The 26,515-nt window shown below is 37.9% G+C and overlaps 1 protein-coding gene across 1 annotated transcript in view; it reads right to left on the reverse strand.

Moving 5' to 3' along the window:
• Abcg2 (ATP binding cassette subfamily G member 2 (Junior blood group)) overlaps positions 1–22,715 on the reverse strand; it is a 123,598-nt gene extending 100,883 nt beyond the window's left edge. Inside the window, exon 1 of the mRNA XM_010610482.1 lies at positions 22,266–22,715. The gene's annotated coding sequence lies outside the window, so the exon portion shown is untranslated. The remainder of the gene's footprint in view (positions 1–22,265) is intronic.
• Between the last annotated feature and the right edge of the window lie 3,800 nt (positions 22,716–26,515).

Genomic DNA, 26,515 nt, shown 5'->3' on the forward strand with positions numbered 1-26,515 from the left:
AAAAAAAAAAAAAAAAAAAAAAAAATTAGCAAATGCTGGCAAGGATACAAAGAAAGAGGAACTCATGCATTGTTGGCGGGAATGGATAGTAATGCAGCCATTATGGAAAAAACTGTGTGGAGTCCTCAAAACTCCAAAAAAGAGCTGCACACAATCAAGCTACCAGGATTCTAGTCAGAGAAATGGAAATCAGTGTGTCAAAGAGAAGCTCGGACTCCCATATTTATTGCAGCACTGATGCTACAGTAAAAATGGAATTAACCTAGGCATCCATCAATGAATAAATAGATTAAATATGAGATATATACCTGTCATGGGTGGAACTGGGAGACATGTTAAATGAAATAAATACGTCCAAAAAGGCAAACAGTGCTTGTTCTTGCTTAAACGAGGAGGAGGAGCAAGGGCAGGGGGAGGAGGAGGTAGCAGAGGCAGCAGCAGTGAATAGATTAATGATTATCAGAAGCTGGGATTGCTGGGAGGGACAGAAGATGGTAAGGGGCCTACAGGTGCAGTTGGATAGGAATAATAACTTGTTCATGTAACACTGGGGGTAAACTAGGGCCCTGTACATGCTCGGGAAGGGTTCTATACTAAGCTATATTCCCAGCTTCCCCACCTTTTAAATGCTTTTATTTTGAAACAAACACTATTGGAAATAAAAGATCAGATGTATATCAGTACTATTATAGTGAGGTACCTCAATACTCCACTATCACAAATAGACCAACTAAACAACATTAAAAAAAAAACAACAAAGAATTATCAGAGCTGAACCAAACCTTTGAACAAATGGGCTTAACATATATATGTATATATATATATATATATATATATATACACACACACACACACACACAAAATTCACATTCTTCTTGGTAGCTCATGGAACTTTCTCCAAAAATACCCCACATATCAACGAAGCTTGCCTAAATGTAAAATAATTGATTTTTACCATGCATATTTTTCAGAACATAGTGCAATGAAACTAGACATCAGTAACAAAAGAAGCCACTGAAATTATGCAAACACATGAAATTAAGCAATGAACTCTTGAATAATCATTAAGTTACAGAAGAAATTAAGAAAGAAATAATACACTTCATAGAATTAAATAAAAACATCAGTGCAACATATCAGAACTTATGGGACAAATGGAAAGCAGTCCTAAAGGGAAAGTTTATACTGTGAATGCCCACACAGAAAAACAGAGCAAGCCCAGAAACATAACCTAATGATGTATCTCAAGGTCCTAGAGAAGCAAGAACAATCCAAACCCAGAGCTAGTACAAGGAGGAAAATAAGAAAGATCAGAGCAGAAATCAATGAAACAGACTGAACAGAATGCAAAGAATCAATGAATTGAAGAGCTGGTTCTTTGAAAGAATAAACAAAATAGACAAATCAGTAGCCAATCTTGCCAAAAAGGAGAGAAAAGACACAAATCAAAGTAATTAGAATTGAAAAAGATGAAATCGCAACAAACACCCCTGAAATCTAGAATATTATTACCAACTACTTTTACCAACACTAATAAACTAGAGAACTCAGAAGAAATGGAGACTATATATATATATATATATATATCTCCAAACCTGAGCCAAGATGACTTTAAAATACTGAATAATCCAACTAATGCTGAAAATCCTACCAACTAAGGCCAGGATCTCAATGGATTCACTGCTGAATTCTACAAGAGCTTCAGGGAAGAGCTAACCCCAATACTCTTCCAACTCTTTAATGAAATTGAAAGGGGAGAAATATCCCCAAAGTCATTCCGGGAAGCTAGCATTACCTTAATTTCAAAATCAGAGAAAGATCCAACTAAAAAAAAAAAGAGAACTGCAGGCCATTCTCCCTAATTAACATTGATGCAAAATCTTCAACAAAATATGGGCAAACAGAATAAGACAAATGATCAAAACAATCATACACCATGACCAAGAAGGTTTTCAGGGATGCTTGGATGGTTCGACATATGCAAAGCAATAAATATAATTCTTCACATAAACAGAAGCAAGGACAAAAATCATATGATCTCATTAGACACAGAAAAGGCCTTTGATAAAACCCAGCATCCATTCATGGTTAAAATACTGAAGCAAATATGTGTAGAAGAATGTTATCTCAATGTAATAAAAGCCATTTACATGTTTTGAGATGCATGTACATTGTAAAATGTCCTCCACTTTAAAATATTATAAAATATTATAAAATATATTTTGACAAACAAAATATCAAAAAAAAAATACCCAAGCAAAAAGAAAAATATGCTCCCCATCTCATTCCCAGAGAGATTAAAACAGGTGAATATCACTCTAGGCATTTTTTTTGAGACATAGTGAGAGTCTCAGCAAGGCTGGCCTCAAGCTCCCAGTCACCCTTCTGTGTCAGCCTCTCGAGTACTGGGATTACAGGTGTGCACCACCATGCACACTGCAATTTCTTGATTTCTCTATACATTAATGCATTTTTGAAAGTAAAAAATTGGCATTGTTATACTCTTTTGTAACCTGCGGTTTCAAGAGTGTAGCAGACACTTTTCCACCTCAGTAAATTCATTTCAACATTGTGATACCTTAATGATATAATTAATACTTTTTTTTCCATCACCGTTACCCTCCCAGCCACGTAGCCAAGGGCAGAACAGACAGGAGTCTGATCAAGCTGGCAGAGTGCTAAATCAAAGGGTTACAATAAGCTAGGCATCTTGTGTAAACATATCACTTTGAGTGTGTTCTTTAGAGGTTTAAAATGCTAATTCGTATATAAGTGTGTAAATATATCTTGATTGAGTTAGATAGTAAGTAAAAATTTGATAATCCGATGTTTTTGTGTTAGCTGAAAGAAACAAAAACAAATTATAAAATCCATTTTTCATTTATTTTGAAATGCTCTCCCTGACAACCTTATTTTCCTGCTTCTTTCTTGAACTACTTCTTACATCAAGTGAAGACGGAGGGCATTGCTCCAAAGCAAACAGTATGACAGAAATAAAACTCCAGTTGGCTAAAAGTGTGCTGACAGTTATACATGTATACATCCATATATACATACAGCTTTTAAAGGGATAACATAAATGAGTTATTTTATTTATACTTAAGTGAAAAGATTTAATTAAGAATAACTGTGACAAATAGAGGTCTTAGGACCAAACATTTTCAATATGTCTTAAAAAAAGAAGTAAAACAAATAAGAAGTAACCGCCATGTAATAAAGAAAATAAAAGATCCATAAGTAGAACTAGGGAATTCAGAGAACACTTTAGACTGTTTTAGAAGGGAATCGAGCAATTGTTTTATTTCCAGGCTCTAGGATTGCGCTGAGGAGACAGTGGAATTGTGAATAAATGTAATTAGGGGTGTGAAATGGAATGCTAAGTCTCCACTTTCTCCTTGAGAGGATAACTTTACCCTTCTTACCCACTTGCATGTCAAAACTATGACAGGAATTAGAGCTTCTGGTGCCAAGCTGGCTCACTGTTAAACTTCCCAGGCTCAGATTGGATAGGACATGGTGTGGATACACCCTGGTTGGTGTGGGGAAAATCCCAGTTTGCATATATTGCCCCTCAAAACTTATTGATAGTCTCTCTTTTCACTCTCAAGTAAATATTGCTGTCCCAGTTTGAGGTGAAAAATAATCGTTTTCTGGACACTGGCTCCCTCTTGTGATGAAAGCATGAAAAGTCTTTATGGAAACATTTCTTTGAGACTTTCAATACTGATTAATTATTCAGAAAGGAGAAACCACTGGAGAAGATCCACTAACTTCCCCCCAAAGACCTCAGGTTTGAATTTCATTTCATCATATCCTTAAACTTTATCTCTGACTACACCTTATGGATGCTGCCATTTTCTGACTCCAGGACTCTCCCCTTTGTCAATAATTTTACCTCCCAGTACACTGTCACACTCTGTTGCACTACTTCTTAATTCTTGGTGATTCTGTATACACACAGCTGGTCTCCCCAGTACTGTGGTTCCAACTACCTTGAATATCTCTCCTCCGGTTATCTTGCTCTCTGCCCTGACTCTCAGATCACACTACAGACTTTGTCATTCCTGACCTCGTTTTATACAAGTCACTCCCTTTTCACCTGGCTCCCTCAGTAACTGAACTCCTAGTAACCTTTGAGCCCCACAAGGACCTACACCCCATTAATTATGACAGTATTTCACGCTGCCTCACCCCATGCTCTCTTTAGTCTCCATGCCCTCAAACTCCATGATTATTCACTATAGCCAGGTTTTTGCAAACACCCTCAGTTCCTTTGCTCCTCCTTTGCTTTGCCATTTCCTTAGCAAAGCCACAAATTGTAGTTATACTCATATCTTCCCTATTCTATGACTACATCCCAGTTGAATGTGGTAGAAAAAACGTATAAGAATAATGATTTGTCTTATTTTAAATTCATTGTAAAGAATCTCAATGCCAGGACCTTCACTGGCGTGTCTAACAACTTAAACTATCCATTCTTTCCTTCCTCTATTTTCCTGCTTTGATATCACCATCCTCTCTCTCTCCCTCCCTCCCTCCCATAGTCATTCTTAGATGATAATCTTACTTATAACCTTACTTCCTGCTTTGCTGAGAAAACTGAACCAAGCAAAGGAGAACTTTCAGGTCCTGGTCACCATAACTGCTCACCTGCCAGAATACTTTGCCTTCTGTCCTCTTCCTCAAACCTAGAGGAGCCTACATTCCTCTCTAAAGTCAAAGACAGTATCTCTACTTGGCATGATGTCCCATCTTCTGTTTCCTTACTCTATGACAGCACATTCCACTTTCTATTCTGTCATCTCATAGATACAAGTAAATATTCCTCTCTGCTGGATCATGAGAAGTGTAGAAACTGTAATAAAAATGGTATGTTCCTGAGAACTACTGATCTAAATCACTGCTTCTAATCTTTTGCTGAAAAATCTTGTTTAAACACTGTTTCCTGGGACCCAACGCCCAGAGAATCTGATGTAATAGGACTGGACTAAAGGCTATGAAGTTGCATTTTCAGTATGCTCCCAGGTAATGCTGGTCTTTCAAGCCCAGGAACACACCTTGATTTATGTTGCTCCAAATAAATCTTTCAAGTAAGCATGCACCTGGGGGATGTAAATGGTCAACATTTCTGGGGTTATTATATACTTCCTCTGAAATTACAGTCCACACACACACACACACACACACACACACACACACACACAAATGAAAGATGCAGAGAGGTAATTTATGAAGATAATCAGATAGATGGAGTCTTGGCCTAAGTCAGTCTACCAGCGATCACCACATGGATGACAGCTGCGATGGCAGTGGCATGTGATAGAAATAAGGATTTGCCCTCCCACTCATGCTTCCTGTCTACCAAGATAAAAAAACCCAAAAGTAATACAGATTGTGCCTTCAACCTGTCCAAAGTCCATCATCTATTTTTCAGTGCTGATAAATAAGTAGGAGTTAGTCATGTAAACACTTGACTCTAAATTCTTTTATTTTCTATTGTCGCAAAATATTTATTACATAAAATTGATATAGGGGAGAAAGATGTAACTCCCAAACTTACTGAATATTTGAAACATGAGTTTGTGTTCTCTAAAATCTAGGAAGAATGGAGGTTAAGAGTAGAAAAAATTTGTTGGGAGAAAGAAAGCTTCTGCTTAAGAGAGACAGAAGGGGGACTGTAAAGTGGGCTACGCACCCACTCCAGTTTTCAAAGATGTTTTATACAGCCAAGTCATGTGGTGATTTGGGTACAAAGTGGGACAAAACTATAAGACCCAATGGAAAATTACAAGGGGTGGCAAAGCCATGACCAACCAATAATATTACAAGTATAGTCACCTGGGTACTATTGATTAAGTGGGGGTCAAATGGGGAGCAAGTCACATACCAAGTACACAAGGATTTTCAGAAATGGTGTGTGTGGGGGTCAGGGATATTTCCTGGAAAGCCTGGGTTAAGACCTTGGCCCCCCACCAAAGGGATTTATACCTATTTAGAATATCAATCACTGGTATTTATCTCCAGGGGAATCACAAGGGTATAGAAGTTTCTCTCCTTTTACAATTCCAGCTTGCAGTGAATGTGTCTTGATTGCCCTCCATGTCAGCTCCTTGCTGTGTTGGCTACTTGAGGGTGGCCCTGTCTAACTACCTACAAGATATCTAATTAACTTACCTATCTGCAATAAAATGATAATTTGAATCATTTTAAGTGTGCTTTTTTATGGCATTAAATACATTCTCATTGGTGCGTAACCATCACCAGCATCCATCTCCAGAATGTCTTTCATTTTCCAAACTTAAACTCCACAACCATTAAAAAATGATTTCTCATTCCATCCTCTTCCCAATGGCAACCATTGTATTTTTTGTCTCTAGGAGTTCAACTATTCTAGGTATAGAAGCATATATATAGTGTTTGTCCTTTTTATGTTTGTCTTATTTTACTGATAGTGTAGTCAAAGTTCATCCATATTGTAACATATGTTAGAAATTTTCTTTTTAAGGCTGAATAATACACCATTCCTTAGATATATCACATTTTGTTTATCTAGTCACCTGTTAATGAACACTTGGGTTGCTTCTACTTTTGGCTACTGTGAATAATGCTTCTATGAACATGGGTGTACAAATATCTGTTCCAGACCCTTTTTTTATTCTCCTGAGTTAATACTCAGAAGTGGCATTGCTAGGTCACATGGTGGATCTGGGTTTAATTTTTTGACGAACTCCTGTGCTACTTTTCTGCAGCAGCTTCACCATTTTATGGTCCCACCAACAACACCCAAAGGTTCTGATTTCTCCCCATCCTAACAGACATTTTTTATTTTTTTGTGTTTTTCTTTTCTTTTCTTTTCAATAAGGACTATCCTAATGGATGTGCACTTGTATCTCCTGGTGGTTTTGATTTGTATTTTCCTAATGATGGATGATGGTGAACATTTGTACACACTGGCCATTTGTATATCTTTGAAGAAATGTTTATTCAAGTCCTTTTTAATTGGATTCATTTTTGATATTGAACTATAGGAATTCATTTTATATTTTGGACAATAGCTCCTTATTAAATATTTGATTTGTAAGTACTTTCGTTCTGTGGGTTATCTTTCTTGAAAATACCTTTGATGCATAAAAGTTTAATTTTTAAGCTTGACTTATCTACCTTGTTTTTCTGTCTCCAGTGCTGTTATCACATCCAGTAACGCAATGTTAGGAAGCTTTTCTTTATTTTCTTGTAAAGGCTTTATAGTTTTAGTTTTTCTATTCAGCACTTTAATAATTTTGTGTATGGTGCAAGGTAAGGGTCCAGCTTTATTCTTTTACATATAGCATAAGTTTTTCTGACATCATTTGTTGAAAAGACCATCTTTGGGAAGGGAGCTGCTAAGGAGGCGGGACTGGGACAGCGGGACTGGCTACTAGGTCCCATCAAGGGCCGAGAGGGGCAGTAGGAGGTGAGAGTAGAGCTCTGCGCCAACCCACCCCCTTCCCCGACCTCTGCCGGGTCCCTTGGCCACTCTCCTCTCTGTGGCTGAGGAAGGGTACCAGGTCTTGTTCTCTGAGATTCTCTTGGTCTTGTCACCCCTCATCCTTACGCCATCCCCCAATCCCATTCCCACGGCTGGAGTGGCCTCCTCCACAGTCCCTCTGGTCTGTGAGCCCTGCCCAGGTCTTGTTGCGTGCTGGGCTCAGTTCCCACATCCTGACTTACCTCCTCATGGCAGTTTAGCACTCCTGGACGAGACCCACGTTCCACTTTCCCCTCTCCCTACCCCCACACCCAGCCCAGTTTAATTTCACCCTAAGTTGATGAGATGTACATTGCCCTGTAACTAGTTACCTCCCACGCTATCCCCCACGCTAGGTCCCCTACCCCATCAAGGTCTACATCTTTCTTATCTTTTCCTCTTCACTCCTGCTCCTCTTTTATCCCTGTACTCCTGTAATATGACTCCTGCCCTGATCCCCATTTCTTCACTTGGGTTTACCTTCCATCCTCCCTGTTCCCTGTTATTCCTGCGTTGATTCATGTTACACACATCTTTTCATGATCATCCTACTTCCATTTATAATCTGGTTTATGTTTCCACTTATCTGATGGCTACTGCTACCATCTAATATTTAATATTAATATTTAATTAATATCAGATTATATTTACAAGCACTTGTAGATGCTGTTGAAAGTGTATTACATACGTGATTTTATTGTTTTTACAAGTTCATGGGGTAGATAGAAATATTATTACCATTTTCAGAGGAGGAAACAGGCTCAGAATTTAAGCAACTTGTTCAAACCTATGCAGACAGTAAAAGAGCCAGAATTGAAAAAAAAAAGAAAAGAAACAAACAAAATACCATCTTTTTTTCCAGTAAATGGACTTGGTAACCTTGCTGGAAACCTTTTGAACATTCATGTGAAGGTTTATTTCAGGATTCATCATTCTATTCCATTCACCTATATGTCTATCTTTATAACAGTACCACACATTTTGATTATTATAACTTCCTTGAGGGTAGAGTTCTCGATCAGAAGTTATAGCAAATTCAAAAGACAAGAGCAGACTTTCTGTAAAGGGCCTCACAGGCATTTGGTCCCTGTCTCTTCTGTCACATGATTCCAGCCTGCTGTTGTAGCACTAAGGCACCCAAAGACAATGCACAGTAAAATGGGCATGTATCTGCTCTAATAAAAACAGTTGGCAGGATAGATTTTCTAACCCCTGGACCACAAGTCCAGTTTGGAAGATAGTTTGGCATTTCCAAAAATTTAAAGGGAAGCCAAAGAAGCCAATAAGCTTGGAGAGAGAAGCAGAATCCATATCACACAGGGTCTTGTAGACCACAAAATCAGGAGGATTTGATTTATTGTCCTCTACCTGTTACTCACCAAACATCTAGCAGGGACCTACTAGGAGCTGGGGCAGTGCCTATGTAATAGCCTCTGTCTTAGACCCCAAAAGGTTTAAATATTAAAAAGAAAATGAGAAGTTTAGTTTTAGGCTGTGGATGTAGCTCAGTGGTAGATCACTTGACTAACGTGTGTAGACCATATGGTTCAATCCTAAGCACCACAGAGGGAAAAAAGTTTTCATACCACTACCATACAGATATTTCATTTATGAGTTATACCATGTGCTCCTTCCATTACCTGAACTGTAATTTGCCCTACTGCCTTATTTTTTAAATCTTTACTGTTTCTTCCTAGCATTAGTGCAATAGCCTGAGCAAGTTTCTACTTCTAGCCTTACTTTTTTCCAAACTAACCTCCAAATTGTAGCAAGCAACATAATTTAAATGCAATTCTTATTGCATGCTCCAGCTTACAGCTATGTAGTCGATTTCCATCATTGTCAGCCAAGTTCAGTCTCCTCAGGTGATACACAGAGCTCTGCATAATCAGGCCCTTGCCAACTTGTCCATCAGCTTTCCTTCCCTTTATGGGAAGTGTGAACCAATACCCCAAGACCTTCTCTGTCTCACACACACATAAGAACATGTCTGACTATAACTAAACTTGGGGTAACAGCTACATCAAAGAAGAACATTTAATATCTGTGTGAATTCTTAGTGTTGGGGTTTCTAATATAAGGTATAATTATGAATAGAGCAAGACTTATTTATAACAACAAACTCACATAGAGATACTTTGTACCCAACACTGTTATTAAACCATCTGATTCTCACAAATACTTAAAGTAATTAGATTCATTATTCTAATTTTACAGATTAAAAAAAAAAACCGAGTCATAGAGGAATTAACTTCTCCAGAATCTTACAGCTTGCACATGTGATAGCATTAATATTCACACCCAGGGATTCTGGCTCCATAATCTGTGTTAGTGATTGCAAGAGAACCCCCCCTCACAAAACTATAAGTGTGTTCTTGAAAATATTGACTAAAGCTACACTTTTCTGATGGTCTATGGATGGTAGTATTGACCTACTGAGTGGGAATCTGAGCTGACCTGGGATCTGAGTTTTAGCAGTCTCCCTGAGTCTGAAGCATAATACAGTTTGAGAGGTTTTGTGCTAAAATATTTTTTTTTCCTGCAAAGCAGAGATCTTAATGCAGGCAAAGTTTAAGACAAACAAATAATTTTAACAAAATAAGTAGAAATAGTATTATTTTTCAAGCACAAATTTCAAACAATAATGTAGAAGGAAAACAAACCTTAGCACAAAACAGTGTAGGTCATCATAGGTCTTGAAAAGATGCTCAAAGCAAGAAAAGTACAGGATATACCTGAACTTAGGACAAATAGTCCTAAATTTAAATCCATGTGCATTCACTGACCAACTGTGTACCTTTTGGCAAATTGCTCAATTACTTCATCTGTTTCTTCCTTAAAAAGTTCAAATAACAAATCTGCTTGAAACATACTTCAGGATGATTATGAAAACTCAAGTAGAATGTATGTGACAATCCTTTGTATGGTAAGTAAAATAGTGTGATGATCAAGTTTTATTTTCTGTTCTGCAGCTCTTTAAAAAAATACAACCATTTCCCCTCTGCAACTAAGGAAACAGATTTTGAGAGTTGCAATGACTTAGGGAACATCTGTTTTCTGTAGTGTAGGTTGTGAGAGACAGGTAACTGGAATGATACATTGCTGTGGTCTGGAAATGACATGAAGAACGCCTGAGAGATTGGAGCCAGAGTATTGGCAGATGATGGTAGGGACATGATTGTATGTTTCCAAAATTATCTGCAGCTTTACAGTATCTTAACAAGTTTAAACCTGGGTTAGATTATGCCAGTATTCAACCCATACTTCCTTATAGCCTTCCACTGTTTGCTCTAATGACATAGGTACAGCTAGCTTGAGTTCTGCTAGGTCAATGCTCATGCTACAAGGTTTGTTAGAGGATGAGGAGGAGGAGGAGGAGGAGGAGGATGTCATCATCATTGTCATCCTCATCATCATTCTGGTACTGGGGACAGTCCCAGGGCCTTACAAATGTGAATCATGTATTCTACCACTGAACTACACTCCCAGCTTCTAGATTTTTAATAACATTTAGTTATACCCTATACTAGAAGGGAATGTTATTTGAAGTTAGTTTAAACAGAAGAGATTCCTGTCTGTCTGGGATGGATTTATACTGAGCCTCACCAAGGCTACTCACTCCTTTGCCTTCTGATTCCAATGCATCACCCTTGTATGACTTAGGAACTTTATTACTGTAGCCGAGGTATCATAGTTGGTGCTGTCAGTTGGTTTTCTCTGTATTCCCTGGGGGTCATAAACAATATTGTGGCTAATTTCCAAAGAATCAAGCACTGCGAAAAATCAGCTGCAAACTCCATCACAGAAAACAAACAAACAAAAAATAGAAATGTGGGAAAACAAGGCAATAAAGTGTCTCCAACAATTATCAACTCCCCAAAGTAAATCCAGGGGGCAACAAGGGGGAGTAAATCATAAGATACAGAGCAAAAATGTCTGAAATAGTATCAATGGAGATAATAACACAGTTTGATAAGGTGCTTGGCAAATTCAAGGAAGTTATAAGTAAAGAGATAATGACCCAAATGAAACATATGATCAGTGAGTCTGGAGAAGACATGAAGAAAAATCTAGCAGAGCTAAAGAAAGAGATGTAGTTTGGCCCAGCATGCCAGAGGAGACCAGCAGCAGCATGCGACCCTCTGGTAAGCTTGTCCCTTTGGCCCAGTGCCCCAGAGGAGCCCAGATGTTCTGCAGAGGCACCAACACAGTATCCCCAAAACCCCAGTATGAACAACAGAAAGAGGGCCTCTCTCAGACTCCTTGATGAAAATTGAAGCACACTAGAAAAGTGAAGAAAATCTCTGCAATAAAGGCACACCAGACCACCATAATTGGTAAGTTGAATGGATCACCACCTCCCATTATAGCCTGGACTATCTTGAGGGGAAGGGCAGCTGGAACCTGCAGTAGAACCTTGCAGAGTTCAACCCAGCAGAAGGTCAGGGAGTCCAACCTGGGCCTTGCAGCTAGAAATCAGCCCTCATCACAAGGGTCTGCTGATGACTTGCTGAGACTAATTTACTTAAAACTAAGACTAATTGATTTAGATCTGCTGCCCACATTTTCTTTGGTAATAGTAGAGACATACCCTGAATGATGCCCTTCATTTTTATTTTTTATTTTCAAAGTTATTTTTTCTCTTATTTTTAATTTTTAAATTCTTATTTTTCTTCTCTTTTCAAATTTATTTTCTTCTTCTTCCTTATTATTTTTTCTTTTTCTTTGTTTTCTTTTCTTTGTCTCTCACTCTCTCCCATCTTGTTCTTCATCTCTCTCCCTTTTTGTTTCTGTTTCCATCCTAATTTGGATTTTTTTCTTTCTTTTTCTTTTCTTCTCTCTTTTTCCTTCTCTCAATTATCATTAGTTTTAAAGGAAAGTGAATACAGTTTCTAGCTTCCCTATTACTGTTAGGGTGTTCTGTTCTTGTCTTTGTTCTTTTGCTCTGTCTTTTTTCTTGTCTTCAACATTTTCCTAGAGTTGGTGTGATATTCTTGTGTCCTCTGGCCTCACTTCTAAACTGTCCCTATCCTTTTACATATCTTATCCCTCCCCAACTCCAACTCCCCATCCTGAATGATAAAGTTGCTATATTGAAGAGTATTCACTATAAACATATTTTGAGCTGGTCCTCGATTTTTATTTAACTCACACAGTTAAAGGTGATAGATTAATAACTACTACAAATTGTCACTTTCTAATCTGATGCTATTGTGTTGCTGATTGTATCACTTGGCCTAAGGTGTTGTGATTGATCAAATTAGTTGTCCTTCCTGGTATACTGAAAACAAGATTGCCTAAGAGTCATTAGATACTCAAAACCTAAAGACCAGCTATATCTGGAAGGCACCTCTGAGAAGCAATCATTCCATAAGGGTTCTAAATACAAGCAATAAAGATATTTATAATAAGCAATATTGAAGTATCAACCCAGGAATTTAACCATAAACAGCACCAACAACAAAAATAGAAATGAGAAGATACCTAAGCAAGGCACAAACCCAGACTTCCAGCTCGCCAAAGGCAAATTCTTGGGGAAACAAGGTGAAAAAGTCTAATAATCACCCACCTGGACACCCTGAAATGATAGCACAAGAAGTAACAAAACAGATGAATGAGGCTGTAGAAAAATTAAAAACAGAAATAATTTCCCAAATGACTACAGAGATAGTGAACAGAATGAAAGACATGATTAGAGACTGTAGAACAGAAACAGATTTAAAAAAAAAAATAGATGAGCTCAAGACCATGATGGAAACCATGAATGCCCAACATACAAAAGAAACGGAATCCATGAAACAGATTCAGAGATCCAAAAGATTAAAAATTATTTTGAAAGTATTCACAGCAAAATGAGCCAATCTGAAGACAGAATATCAGATATAGAAGACAGTATGGTGGTCATGGACCATGAAAAGAGAAATTTCTTAAAATTAATAAGGAACATGAGAAATTGATCCAATAGCTCTTAGATGATGCAAAGAATAATGTAAGACTGATAGGCATCCACAAAAAAGCAGGAGAAAGGACAAATGACATAAACAAAAAAGTGTTCACAGAATTAATGACAGAAAGCTTCCCAAATAGAGGGGAAGAATTTGACCTGCAGATAAATGAGGAATATAGGACTCCAACTAGCCATGATAAAAAAAAAATCTACACTTAGACATATAATAATCAAGATTCTGGAAACCCAGCAGAACAAAATACTACAAGTAGCTAGAGAAAAGAAACAAATCACATACAAAGGAGAGCCCATCAGAATCACAGCAGACTTTTCAACACAAACCCTCCAGTCAAAGAAAGCCTGGAGTGAGGTATTTCAAGCCTTAAAAGAAAACAATGTCCAACCTAGACTGACATATCATGCCAAAACTGTCTTTCAAAATTGATGGAGAAATAAGATACTTCCACAAAAATGAATACCTGAGAAATTTCATGAACACCAAACTGGTACTCCAAACAATTCTAAACAGTATCCTAGAAAAGGAAAATGAAGGTCACAACTCCGTGAGGCCCAACAGAACAAATCTTTCAGGCAAGGCAAGAAATTAAAGGGAGAGGAGGAAAAATAAAAAAATAAAAGAGCCAACAATGGAAAATAACATGACAAGGATATGTCACTACATATAAGTTATAACCATCAATGTTAATGGCCTCAATTCACCAACCAAAAGAAACAGACTGGCAGAATGGATTAAGAAACAGAATCCAACAATGTGCTATATACAAGAAACACAACTAGTTCAAAAAGAAATGCATAAAGTAAAAAGGATGGAAAATAGTTCTTCATGCAACAGGAACCCAGAAAAAAAGCAGAGGTATCTATCTTATTTGCAGACAAGGTTGATTTCAAACCAAAACTAATTAAGAGGGATAAAGAAGGCCACTATATCCTTCTAAAGTGAACAATTCAAGAAGAGATGGCAATCATAAATATATATGCACCAAATACTAATACCCCCAACTATATAAAACAAATATGAAGGGACATGAAAACCAAATAAGCACTAATACATTTGTAATGGGAGACCTCAATACTCCACTGTCACAAATAGATCATGTAAACAGAAAATCAGCAATGAAATAATAGAACTGAAAATAATGGAAGTCCATAAAAAAACTCCCCCCAAAATCCAGGAAATTCATAATACAATTCAAAGTCTGAGCAGAAGTGATCAATGTGAGGATAGTGTCAGATCTAGAAGATAGGGCTGTGGTTAGTGATCAGTTATTTAAAGACACTGTAGAAACAGCAAGAGAACATGAAAAATGGATCCAACAATGGCTAGTAGGCTAATATAAGAGTAATGGGAATTAATGAAAACTCAGAAGACAGCACAAAGTACATTTAAAAAACTCCTTTTTACAAAAGTAATAGAAAATGTCCCAGACATGGAATAAAAATTTAACATAAAGGAGGCATATAGAATCCCAGATAGCCACAGTCAGAGAAAAACACTGTGTATATAATTACTTCTCATAAATAAAATATGAGGCATACAGGAACAGAATCTTTAAAGGTGTTAGAGAAAGGCAACCAATCACCTATAAAGAAAAACTCATCAGAATTACAAGACTTCTCAACACAAACTTTAAAGGCAAGGAGAACTTGGAATGAAGTGATCCCAACACATACTGTTATATCCTGCAAAACTATAATTCAAAATTGATGAAGAAATAAGATATTTCCATGATAAAGAGAATCTAATGAAATTCATAAATACTAAAGCAACATTCCAGAAAAATTTCAAGGGCATCCTAGAAAGAGATAATGAAGTTAACAATGCCAAAAGGTCCAATACAATGAATTCATCAGGTAGGGATAGAAATTAAGAAGAAGGGAAAGAAAGCAAAACAACAAGTGAATACAGTGATACCTCGGTTGATAAACTTAGTTCATTTCACAATTCTTGCCATGAACTAAATTGGTCACAAACCAAATCAAATTTCCCCATAAGGTTCAGTGTAAACAGGGTTATTCTGTTCTTACCCCTACAAATGTGGACTCAAACCAATTTTGTTTGTGAACAGAATCAAACTTTCCCATGAGGTTCAATGTAAATACGTTTAATCTGTTCTGAAACATATATATTTTTTAAACCACAAAAATATGAAACAAAGTACAGTATAGTATGAAGAGAGTGAACACTAACCCTGCTTGAGGTGAATTCTGGTGGAGAGGATAGGAAGGTGTATGAGGAAGAGTGATTGTGGAGGGGAAAGTTTCCCTCCATAGGGATATGAGGGATATCAACTTCAGGGATTTCAGCTCTCCTTTGTCTCAGCTGAGGGGTCAGTTTGATGAAAAATCTGTAATGCCAATTTTTCTTTCCCTGCATAATCCTCTGTAAATGAGGGACCATGTTATGCATCAGATTCAACACTTGGTTCATTATGAAGTTATGTTGGGGGGGGTGCTTCTAAAAGAAATCCTGGCACTCATTCCTTTTTTCCATAATGGATTTTATCACATCACTGCTAATCTCCTCCCTGTCATTCTCTTCCTCAGTGGAGTGCTCCTCAACAAGTACTCTCTGCTGTTCATCTGGAGTTCAGAAAGTTCTTCCATTGTCAACTCCTCCTTGTGGTCCTCAACAAGGTCCTCTATATCTGCACTATTGATGTCCAGACCCACAGTCCTGCCCATGGACACAATCTCCTCCACTGCCTGTGCGTCAGACCCTTTGAAGTCATGCTCAGTGACACATTCTGGCCACATTTTCATCGAGGCTGTTTAAGGTCCAGTGTGACATCTTTGCATTGCTTGTCAGTGAGTTTGATTCAGTGGAGGACACTGAAATATTTCTTCTAGAACTCTTTCAGAGTCAAGGACAGCTCTTCAGTGACATTAAACACCTGGTAAAGACTGCCTTTGTGTACAGCTTCTGAAAGTTGCAGATCATTTTCTCATCCATTGGCTGCAGAAGAGGTGTTATGTTGGGGATGAGAAACTTGACCTTTATGGAGTCATACGAGAGTCCATATCTTCTACCAAGGCTGGAGGGTATGCTAGGGTATTATGCATCAGAAAAAAGCACCTTTCGGGCAGTTGGTTGTCTGAAAGATATTTCTTAACAGTGGGTGAGAACACACATGCAGCTATTCCATGAACAATTGCCTGTGACCCAAGATGTTGCATTTGTCCTCCATATGATGGGTAGTCTGGCTTTGTTCACATTCTGTTCCTTGAAGGCACAAGGAGTCTGGGAATGGTAGTGGCTTAATACTCAGATTGGTGCTTGTGTTCACACACAGCAGAAGAGTCAATCTGTCCTTCATGGGCTTGTGTTCCAGCAGTGCCTTTTTCATCTGCATGATACAGGATCTGTTTGGCATCTTCTTTCAGGAAAGCCCTGTTTCACTGCAGTTGGACACTTGGTGAGTGATGTATCCTGCCTTCATAAATTCCATGAATTCTTTCTTATAGGCTTCTGCAGCAGCCATGTCAGAACTGGAAGCCTCATAATGTCTTGTCATACTGTGTATGCAATTTCTCTTGTGGAATTTATCAAATAACCTTCTACTGGCTTTAAATTCATCACTTGTTGTATTTGTTGTGCTTATAGAGGGTCTTTCTTGCCATAAATCACTGCAATTTCCTGGCTTTTTCACAGATCATAGCTTCAAGAACACTGTTGTCTTCCAGACATTTCTCATTCAACGACACTAACAAGTTTTTCCACCTCTTCCAGCACTTCTGACCTCTGCTTGGTTAATAACTCCTCCTTTTACCACATCAGCTCCTTTGATGGCATCTATTTTTATTCAAAATATTCTAGATTGTTGACTTTGCCAACTTGTACCCCAAGGTCAGAACAGTCAAATACTACACTCATGCTTTTCTACAATTTCCTTCTTCAAGTCAATGGTTATTTTCTTCAAAAACCTTCTTCTTACCATTCTTCCTCTGCATTTTCTTGTTACCTTCATTAATTTCTCTACACATTTTGATCACCTTCATTTCCACTCTGAACATTCTGGTCACCTTCATTGTTGCTCTGCACATTCTTGTCATTTTGATTACCACTCTGCACTTTCTTTAGAGCCATTCTGAATTGAATAATGTACAATACTGTATGTGCTTAAAGCATACAAAAAGGCTTCACAGCAAGCATACACAGGTCTGTCTCTGATTATAATCTCAACAAGAGAAAGCCATAACCATGTGTCAGAGTGGGGAAGATGGCTACATTTGTGTTCATGCAGGAAAGATGACCACATTCTTGTTTGTCACCTGATGTGAAATTTACAAACTGAAGCAGAATTCTACCAAATGTTTCTGTTCATGAACTGAATTGTTCACAAACAGAAGCATTCACAAATCAAGGTACTACTGTGATACAATGACAGGAATAAATCAATACATATAAATTATAACTATCAATGTGAATGGATTCAATTCCCTAATCAAAAGACACAGAGTAGTAGAATGGCCCAAGAAATAAAATCAAACAGTATGCTATATAAAAGAAAGACATCTAACACAAAAAGAAATTCATAGACTAAAAATCAAAGGATGGATAGCAATATTAATGGAATAGGAACCTGAAAACAAATAAGAGTATCTATTTGCAGACAAAATGAACTTTATACCAAAGCTGATCAAAAGAGACAAAAAAGATTATTACATATTGGTTAACAGAAGTATGCAATGGGAAGAGATGACAATTATAAACATATACATACCAAATAGTGATACACCAACTTCATAAAACAAACACAAATAGACATAAAAGATCAGATAAACATCAGTACAATTATAATGGAGGACTCAATACCCCACTATCACAAGTAGACAGATTATGAACCAAAAAAATCAAGAAAGAAATGTCACAGTTGAACTAAACCTTTGAACAGATGGACTTAATAGAAATTTATAGTGTTCCGCCCAACAACAGAATACAGTGATACCTCAGTTGTCAAATAGCTCTAAGCTCGAACTTTCCATTACTCAAGCAGAAAAGTTAAAAAAGATCTGCTTGGTGTTTGTAACTGCTCAACAGTTCAACTGAAAGTCGACATGAGAAAACCTGTATGGGCTGAGAGTGAGTCCCATGTCATGTTTTACCATGGACACAAAAGAATGACACTTCATTGTCACATACTGTGCTTGTGTTAGTGAGTTAAAACGTTTATCATTGTTGGGTTTTTTGCAGCTTATTTGCATAAAATATCAAAGCTATGGCTACAAAGAAAGTTACCAACACCAGCAGTAAAGCTAAGAGGAAAACTGTGAGACCCATAGTAAAGTTAAAGAAATCATCATGAAATTTGTTAAAGTCCTGGAAAAATAAATTGATAAGTGTAATTTTGGGGCCTTGGTACCAATTATTTTGTTTTCCATTATTTCTTATGTGAAACATATGTTCAGTTATCAGACTTTTCAGTGTTGAAACATTAATTTGGAACAAATTGAGTTTGACAACTAAAGTGTCAAACTATACACATTCTTTTCAGCAGCACATACTTTCTACAAAACAGATCACGTAGTAGCTATAAAGCATGCTTAAGTATGCCCCGGGGATTTAGCTCAGTGGTTCTGCTGCCTACCTTGCAGGCGAAAGGACCTGAGTTCGATCCTCAGTACCAAAAAAAAAAAAGCATCCTTTAGTGAATGCAAAAGAATCAAAATTTTACCACGCATATTATCACATCACAATGTAATGAAACTCGAAATCAGTAGCAAAAGAAGCCACAAAACTATGCAAACATATGAAAATTATAACACACTCCTGAATGATCAATAGATCAAAAAGAAATTAAGGAAGAAATAAGACAGTTCCTAGAATTAAATGATGCCAGCATTTATGGCCACAATGAAAGGCATTGTATAGCTGTAAATGATCACATCAGAACAACAGAATGAGTCCAAATAAGTAACCTAATGGTCTACCACAAGGTCTTAGAAAAATAAGAATAATCCAAATCCCAGAGCTTGAACAAGAAAGGAAATTATAAAGATAAGAGCAGAAATCAATGAACAGGAAACTCAAAAAACAGTACAAAGAATCAGTGAATTGAAGAAATGGTTCTTTGGAAGAATAAACAAAATAGATAAACCTTTAGCCACTCTTAACCAAAAAATGGGAAAAAGACACACATCAATGCAATTAGAAATGAAAAAGGTGAAATTACAATGGACACTGAAAAAACCTACAAAATGATTAGCAACTACTTTGCAAACCTAGAAGCTGAGAAATTGGAGATCTCGGAAGAAATGGAGATCTTCCTAGATACATAAGAATTACCAAAACTGAACCAAGATTTTAAAATAGTGAACAATCCAATAATAGGCAATAAAATTGAAGTAATAATAAAATACTTACCAACTGAAAAAGGCCCAGGACCGCACTGATGCACTGCCTAATTTTATAAGGACTTCAGGGAAGACTTAACATCAGTGCTTCTCAAACTCTTTAATGAAATTGAGAAGTATTCCCCAAACCATTCATTTATCCTTTCCCTCTCTCCCTCTCTCCCTCTCTCCCTCTTCCACTCTCCCCCTTTTTCCCTCCCACCTCTCTCTCCCTGGATTTTACTATGTAGTTCAGGCTAGCCTTGAACTCACTATGTAGCCCAGGATGACCTCAAACTCATAACAATCCTCCTGCCTCAGTCTCCCACTGCTGGTATTACAGTTGTGACCCACCATACCTGGATCCCAAAATCATTGTTGGTACCTAGCATTACATGGATCCAAAAACCAGACAAGGATCCAGCCATAAAGAGAACTAATGAATCTCTCTAATGAATATAGATGCAAACATCTTCAACAAAATATGGGCAACACAATGAAACAAATAATCAAAATGATCATACACCAAGACCAATTAGGTTTCATCCCAGGGATGCAAGGATGGTTCAACATATGCAAATCAATAAATGTAATAATTCATCATATAAACAGAGGAAGCACAAAAATCACATGAGCTAGTATAATCACTGGAAATTCCTCAAGAAACTAAAAAGAGAAATTCCATTTGGCCTATCAAACTCCTTTCTAGGCATCTTCCCAAAAGAATTAAAGCCATCACATTACAAAGATACATGCCTACACATGTTTATAGCAACACAGTTTATAATAGCTAAATCTTGGATATACCTATATGCCCATCAAGAAATGAATGGATAAAGAAAATATGGTATTTGTGCACAATGGAGTACTACTTTGTATAAGGAAAAATAAACTTGAGACATTCATAGGTAATTGGATATAACTTGAGAACATAATGTTAAGTGAAATAAGTCAGACACACAAGCTTCTCTTATATGAAAAACTCAAATATATATATATATAGATAGATAGATATACATCAAGAAATGAATGGATAAAGAAAATATGGTATTTGTGCACAATGGAGTACTACTTTGTATAAGGAAAAATAAACTTGAGACATTCATAGGTAATTGGATATAACTTGAGAACATAATGTTAAGTGAAATAAGTCAGACACACAAGCTTCTCTTATATGAAAAACTCAAATATATATATATATAGATAGATAGATATATCAGAGAACCTAATCAAATTCACTGGGTAGGTTCAATGTTGACCCTATAGGAAAATTTGACAGCAGGCAAAGTGGTGGGTGAGGGATAAAAGAGAAGATGGATAAATAGGCCACAGGGAGAAGTTAAAATAATTCCCCAAATTATCCTTTTTGTAAGAGAGAGGATTTTTTAATCTATGTTTTCTACTCTGAGTAACATTTTGCCCTGTATTTTAAGATCATGATACACAGTGTATTAACTATTGTTATTTTCTAATTATTTTATTATGAAATTTTGTTTTATTTTTCATAGAAGAGTGCTATTTATATTTTCTTCATTAATATCTATATGTATTACATTAAAACAAAAAACCAAAGTGACCACTAGCTATACCACTTAAACTATGATATAAACAGCTAATTAATTCTACAATTACAAAACGATTTCTGGCTCTACTCAAAGTGGTCCATATAATCTAAGTAGAAGCTCAACATCTGTTCTGAGTTACATGGCTTGCCACATGTAGGAATTGCTTACCACAAACACCCAAACTTAAAGCCAGCTCATCAAAATAGGTATGACCAGGGCAAGGATGATGTCTGACTTCTTGTTAGGTGCTCTGAATAAATCATATGCTTAGCCAAATACCCTCATCCTGTCTGCACCCCCCCCACCCCTTATAAAAAGGCAAATCATCCAGAAGGGTTAAGGCTTTGTTTCTCAAAGTATGGGCCACATCACAGCATTATCATCAGCCAGGAAATTAGAAATTTAGAATCTCAGGCCCACCCAGGCCTGGTTTGTTTGGTATGTGTGTGTTTTGTTTTGTTTATAGTGCTGGAGATCAAACTGAGAGATTCACACATACTAGCAACCAACCCCTGTACCAATAAGCTACACACCCAGGATTTGTTTTTTATTTTTATTTATTTATTTAATATTTTTGGTACCAGGGATTGAACTCAGGCCCTTGCACTGGCGTGGCTGGTGCTGGAACCACTGAGCTAAATCCCTGGCCCCAGGTTTTGTTTTTTAAATCAGATCCCCAGGTGATTCATGCGTGTTAAAGTATAAGAAGTACTGGTTTAAGCAACACATTTGTTAAATCATAGACCAAAGAAGAATCAAGATTTTCCATTTAGCATGAAGATTCACACACACACACACACACACACACACACACACACACACACACACACACACAGCGCATGTGTGAGGCCCTGCGTTTAATCCCCCACTACTACAAACGAAACTGACGACTCACCTCAATTATGATGTGTGATGTTGGAAGCAAAGCAGCCCAGACCTCAGTACAAAGGCAGTGACAATATCCAGATTTCTACTCTTGGAGGTTTTCTAAAATCAACTAACTAGAATCCAGGCCTACCACACAAAACAATGTAGCTTCCCTTCCTGCCGGTTCAGAGGGCAGGAGAATCACTCAGGACACGTGGTGGCCCCAAGATGGATCCTGCAGCTACCGGAAAGCTCTGAGGCTTTCCAAACAAATCGGGCTTGCTGAAAGTTCCGTAGCTGTTTGAGCTCCTTTTCTCTCCACCATTAGTTGGTTATTATCACGTTTTTTCCTCAACCACTAGTATTCAAAGGAGAGCCAGCCTATTAGCTCCAATCAGCTTCACATCCTTTCCTGCTGCTCCTAATAGGAAATTCACATCAGAGAGATTTTTTATATCTTGCCCTTTATGCAACAGAATCCTGATGACAGCATCTCTAGCCCTCAGGGGCAACTTTATTTTGGTAACAGAAGGGCCAAAACCAATCATAGTAAGAGTTTTGTCTTGCACAAACTTCCTGTCTCTGCTGAAGCTCTGAAGCAAGCAGTGGTCTCCTTTCATAGGCCCTGCCTTCCAGTAAAAAAAAAAAAAAGCCATGAGCACAAGCATGAGCAGAAGATGGAACAGATTTGAAAAGGAAACTAAAGCGAAGCTAAAGCAGAGTTAGGTTTCACTGCAAAGGCCCAGCAGAGATTTAAACAGGAAACAGAAGCAGACTTGAAACGTTCTGTCCGTCTAAAGCTATCCTTTCCTAAGCTGGAAATAGAAAAGGGTCATAAGACTGTGATAAAAGAAGATGTCCTAAATTAAGTCACAGGCCAGAAAATGGAGGGGGAAAGAGATAAGAGAATTTTTTAGAAAATTTTTTTCTGAGAATAATCAGACTTTATTTTGTAACAGTATGACAGGAAAATACAATTTAATACGATTTGAAGTTGCTTAACTCTTAGTGAGTTCCTTTCAGGTTTTTAATGTCATCATTAATGGACATAGCTTTCTTATAACCAACAAAAAACAACACAGCCCTCACTTTCTCCCCAGCATCCTCAAACCTATGGAAATTATCAAACTACATGAAAGAATATACTTGCACCCAAACAAAAGATCAGCTTTACTTGTAGAGAAGGAGGTTTCATACAAAGCAAGTTTTCTACTTAAATGTTCAAATCATGGAAAGCATTGATATTTGGAAATATTAAGAAAAAAAGCTCTAAGGCTTTAAGCTGCCTGACTTTTTTTTGGTACCAGTTATCGAACTCAGAACCTTGAGCTTAGCAGGGCAGGTGGCGGAACCATCAAGCTAAATCCCCAAATCTCCAGCCCAAGCTGCCCGACTCCTTAAGGGAAGACACAGTTCTCACTTTCTCTTCCAGACTTATTCTGGAATGCTGTTGAGGAGCTTGTCAGAAGCTCTGGCTGTACGGTACCATGGAGTCCATTAACATGTTTCATGTGCTATGAGCTTCATAGTTCTCCAGTCTGGAGGCTCTCTGACTACTAAAAGTGAAAAGAAAAAATGATAGGACTGAAAAGTCAGAAGGATCCAATATTTTAAAATTCCTAATAAAGCCAGGTTTGATAGCATGTGCCTGGAGGTCGAGGCAGGAGGATCTCTTGAGCTCAGGATGTCAGAGCCAACGTAGGCAACAAAGCACTATCTCAAATTTTTTTTAATCCCCCGTAAAATAAGAAAAGTTTGACTTCAAGTTAAATCAACAACAAATGGTTTCACATCCCTTCCCTGGATGTTGAAGAATAGCCACCAAGGCCACATCATGTTCCGCTTTGGAACCAACCAACCTAGACACAGCAAAAACTCCTCTTCATAAACAACCTCCTTTCCCAGGACGTGGCCCACTTTTCTTATTCAGAGCTCATGTGGTTTCAGTGTACACAAATTATGTTTTCTTCTCCCCACATTTTCATCATGCCACACCCCACTCCTTAAACCCTGTGGATGTTTTATCAACTGCTATCTGTTCATGCTGCTAGGAGCTTAGAGAATTTTTCCCAGAACAAATTGGAAATGTGATTAATGCCACTTAATAATGGTTAAAATGAGAGATTTTACACCATATATTTACCACAATAAAACAAATGTATAAAAAGGGATGAATGGAATTTCTTAACTTCAAGATTTTTCTAACCTCGTTTCAAGCAAAACCTAAGCTATCAGCATCTTTTATTTTTGGCCAGCAGCTTAATAAACCCTTTATTTCAGAGAACTCTTGGTCTCAACAGCTCAACCATTTTAAATAAGCATTTAGTAGTCTAAAAAGACATTCACTAAGATCACCTGTTCCACTTCTTATTGGCCTTGGCAAGCCTTTAAATCAAGCCTTCCACGTATAAAGCAGGGATAACAACAACACCTTCTTCCCAGAGTTGACATGATGATTTCATAAGATACACGAAATGCTGCTTTCTGAATCATCCATGCTGTATGTAAACTCTTTTTACACTTAAGTCACCATCGTGATTTTTTTGTTCTGTTATACAGCACCTATGTCAAATTAGGCATTGGTGAATATTTATTGAAATGAAGTTAATACCAATAAGCACCTGAGTTGGAGGAATGGGCTGCACGAGAGGTCACCTCTAAACACTACCCCCTGTGGCACCTTCTGCATGAGTCCCTCTCCCTTGTCTTCACCATGATGTAGTGTATGCTTCCTGTATCTTTACCCAGCACTCAGATCAAGCAATGCCTGACTAAGAAACAAAAGCAAAATTGTCCCCACTCCCCAGTGCAGTCAGATGAAAACTGGTAGTAAAATCGGACAAAAAAAAAAAAAAATCGGACATGGCTCCAAGAGAGCAACCGACTAGGGTCCCTAAGGAATTGAATGAGAGATGGCACCCCCAGTGTACCTAGGAGACTTCCTAGGGAGTACCTAGGTACTTCCACATAGTTTATTACCCCTAGTCCAAATCTGTTCCACATGGTACAAAAGCCTTCTGCTCTGATCACTTCAGCTCTTCATTCTCTTGTGAAGACCCTCATCTTTCTTATGTCAGTTTCTTAGGCCCGGCCAGAGAACCTAAGAGGGTTTCTTGCCAATAAATGTAATATTCTATCTCAAGAAATTAAATACACTGTTAAGAGAGTTTTAATTAGGGAGCTTGGGTTTAGGCTTCAGGTTAAACATGCTGCTCACATTTCTTGGATCCTTAAGAACAGGCTTAGAACTTCTGGGCAGGACCTGAGAGGATTCTTAGATTTGTATCTTCTTGCAACATTATCATTATTTCTTCCTTCAAGAACCATTATGCCTTGGTTCTTTCTCAGCTCTACCAACATAACTTACCAAAACAGACTGAACATGATTTTTAAAAAATAATGCTGGGGAAGTGGGGGGTGGCAGGCAGAGTGGGAGGGGAGGGAGGCACACAAACCAGGACTGAGCTTAAGTAGGAAATTTGGAAGTAGGAGAAATTACTGTGGAGCAGTAGCAGGGCACAGACCATGAAGCAAAGGTCTTTTATAAAATTTTGCTTAAAAGATGCAACTGAACAAATGTAGCCATTAAGCACACTTTGCGCTTTGATCACATGTACAGAATGAACAAAAGATAGCCCTAGGGGCAGGGACATCCCTTGAGGAACTATAGTATCATAGAAAGGATGAAGCAGAGGAGACAAATTACAAACATGAAGAAGGAACAGAGAAACTACAAACAGGAGGTACCCTGGGTTTTGCCTTGAAGGTCTGAGTGGGCAGCATCATCGTTCTCAAGGTGGGCAATTTCGGAGGAAGAGGCTTGAGTGGGAGGTGAGAGTTCCATTTGTGATATTTTGATGTTGAGGAACCTCCAGACCCTCCCAGTGGGCATTTTCAGTGGTTGGATATTTAGGTTTGGCACTCAGGGGAGAACTCTTGCCTGGGTATACAGTCACAAGTCGTCAGAATACAGCAGACAGTTGTAGCCACATGGGTGCATTACCTCCTGCAAGGTAATGCACACAACTAGAAGGCTGATAAGAGACCTAGGAACACTGGCCATCAAATAGTAGGCGACTGAGACACAGCTGTGGGTAATTAGAAGGGGTAAAGTGCTGACAAGTTTCAATGAGGGATGTGGCCAAGCGTGTAGAACCATTATGAGGTTGGATAAGTTAAAACTACAAGGAACGGTTACATTTGGCCAGCAGGAGGCCACTGTGAACCATTGAGATGGCTGTTTCCTTGGTGTGGTGGGGTCACCTGTGAAAAGATGCA

The sequence above is a fragment of the Fukomys damarensis genome, unplaced genomic scaffold (assembly GCF_012274545.1).
Source record: "Fukomys damarensis isolate Sample0158 unplaced genomic scaffold, DMR_v1.0_HiC HiC_scaffold_32, whole genome shotgun sequence".
In the NCBI taxonomy this organism is placed as follows: domain Eukaryota; kingdom Metazoa; phylum Chordata; class Mammalia; order Rodentia; family Bathyergidae; genus Fukomys; species Fukomys damarensis.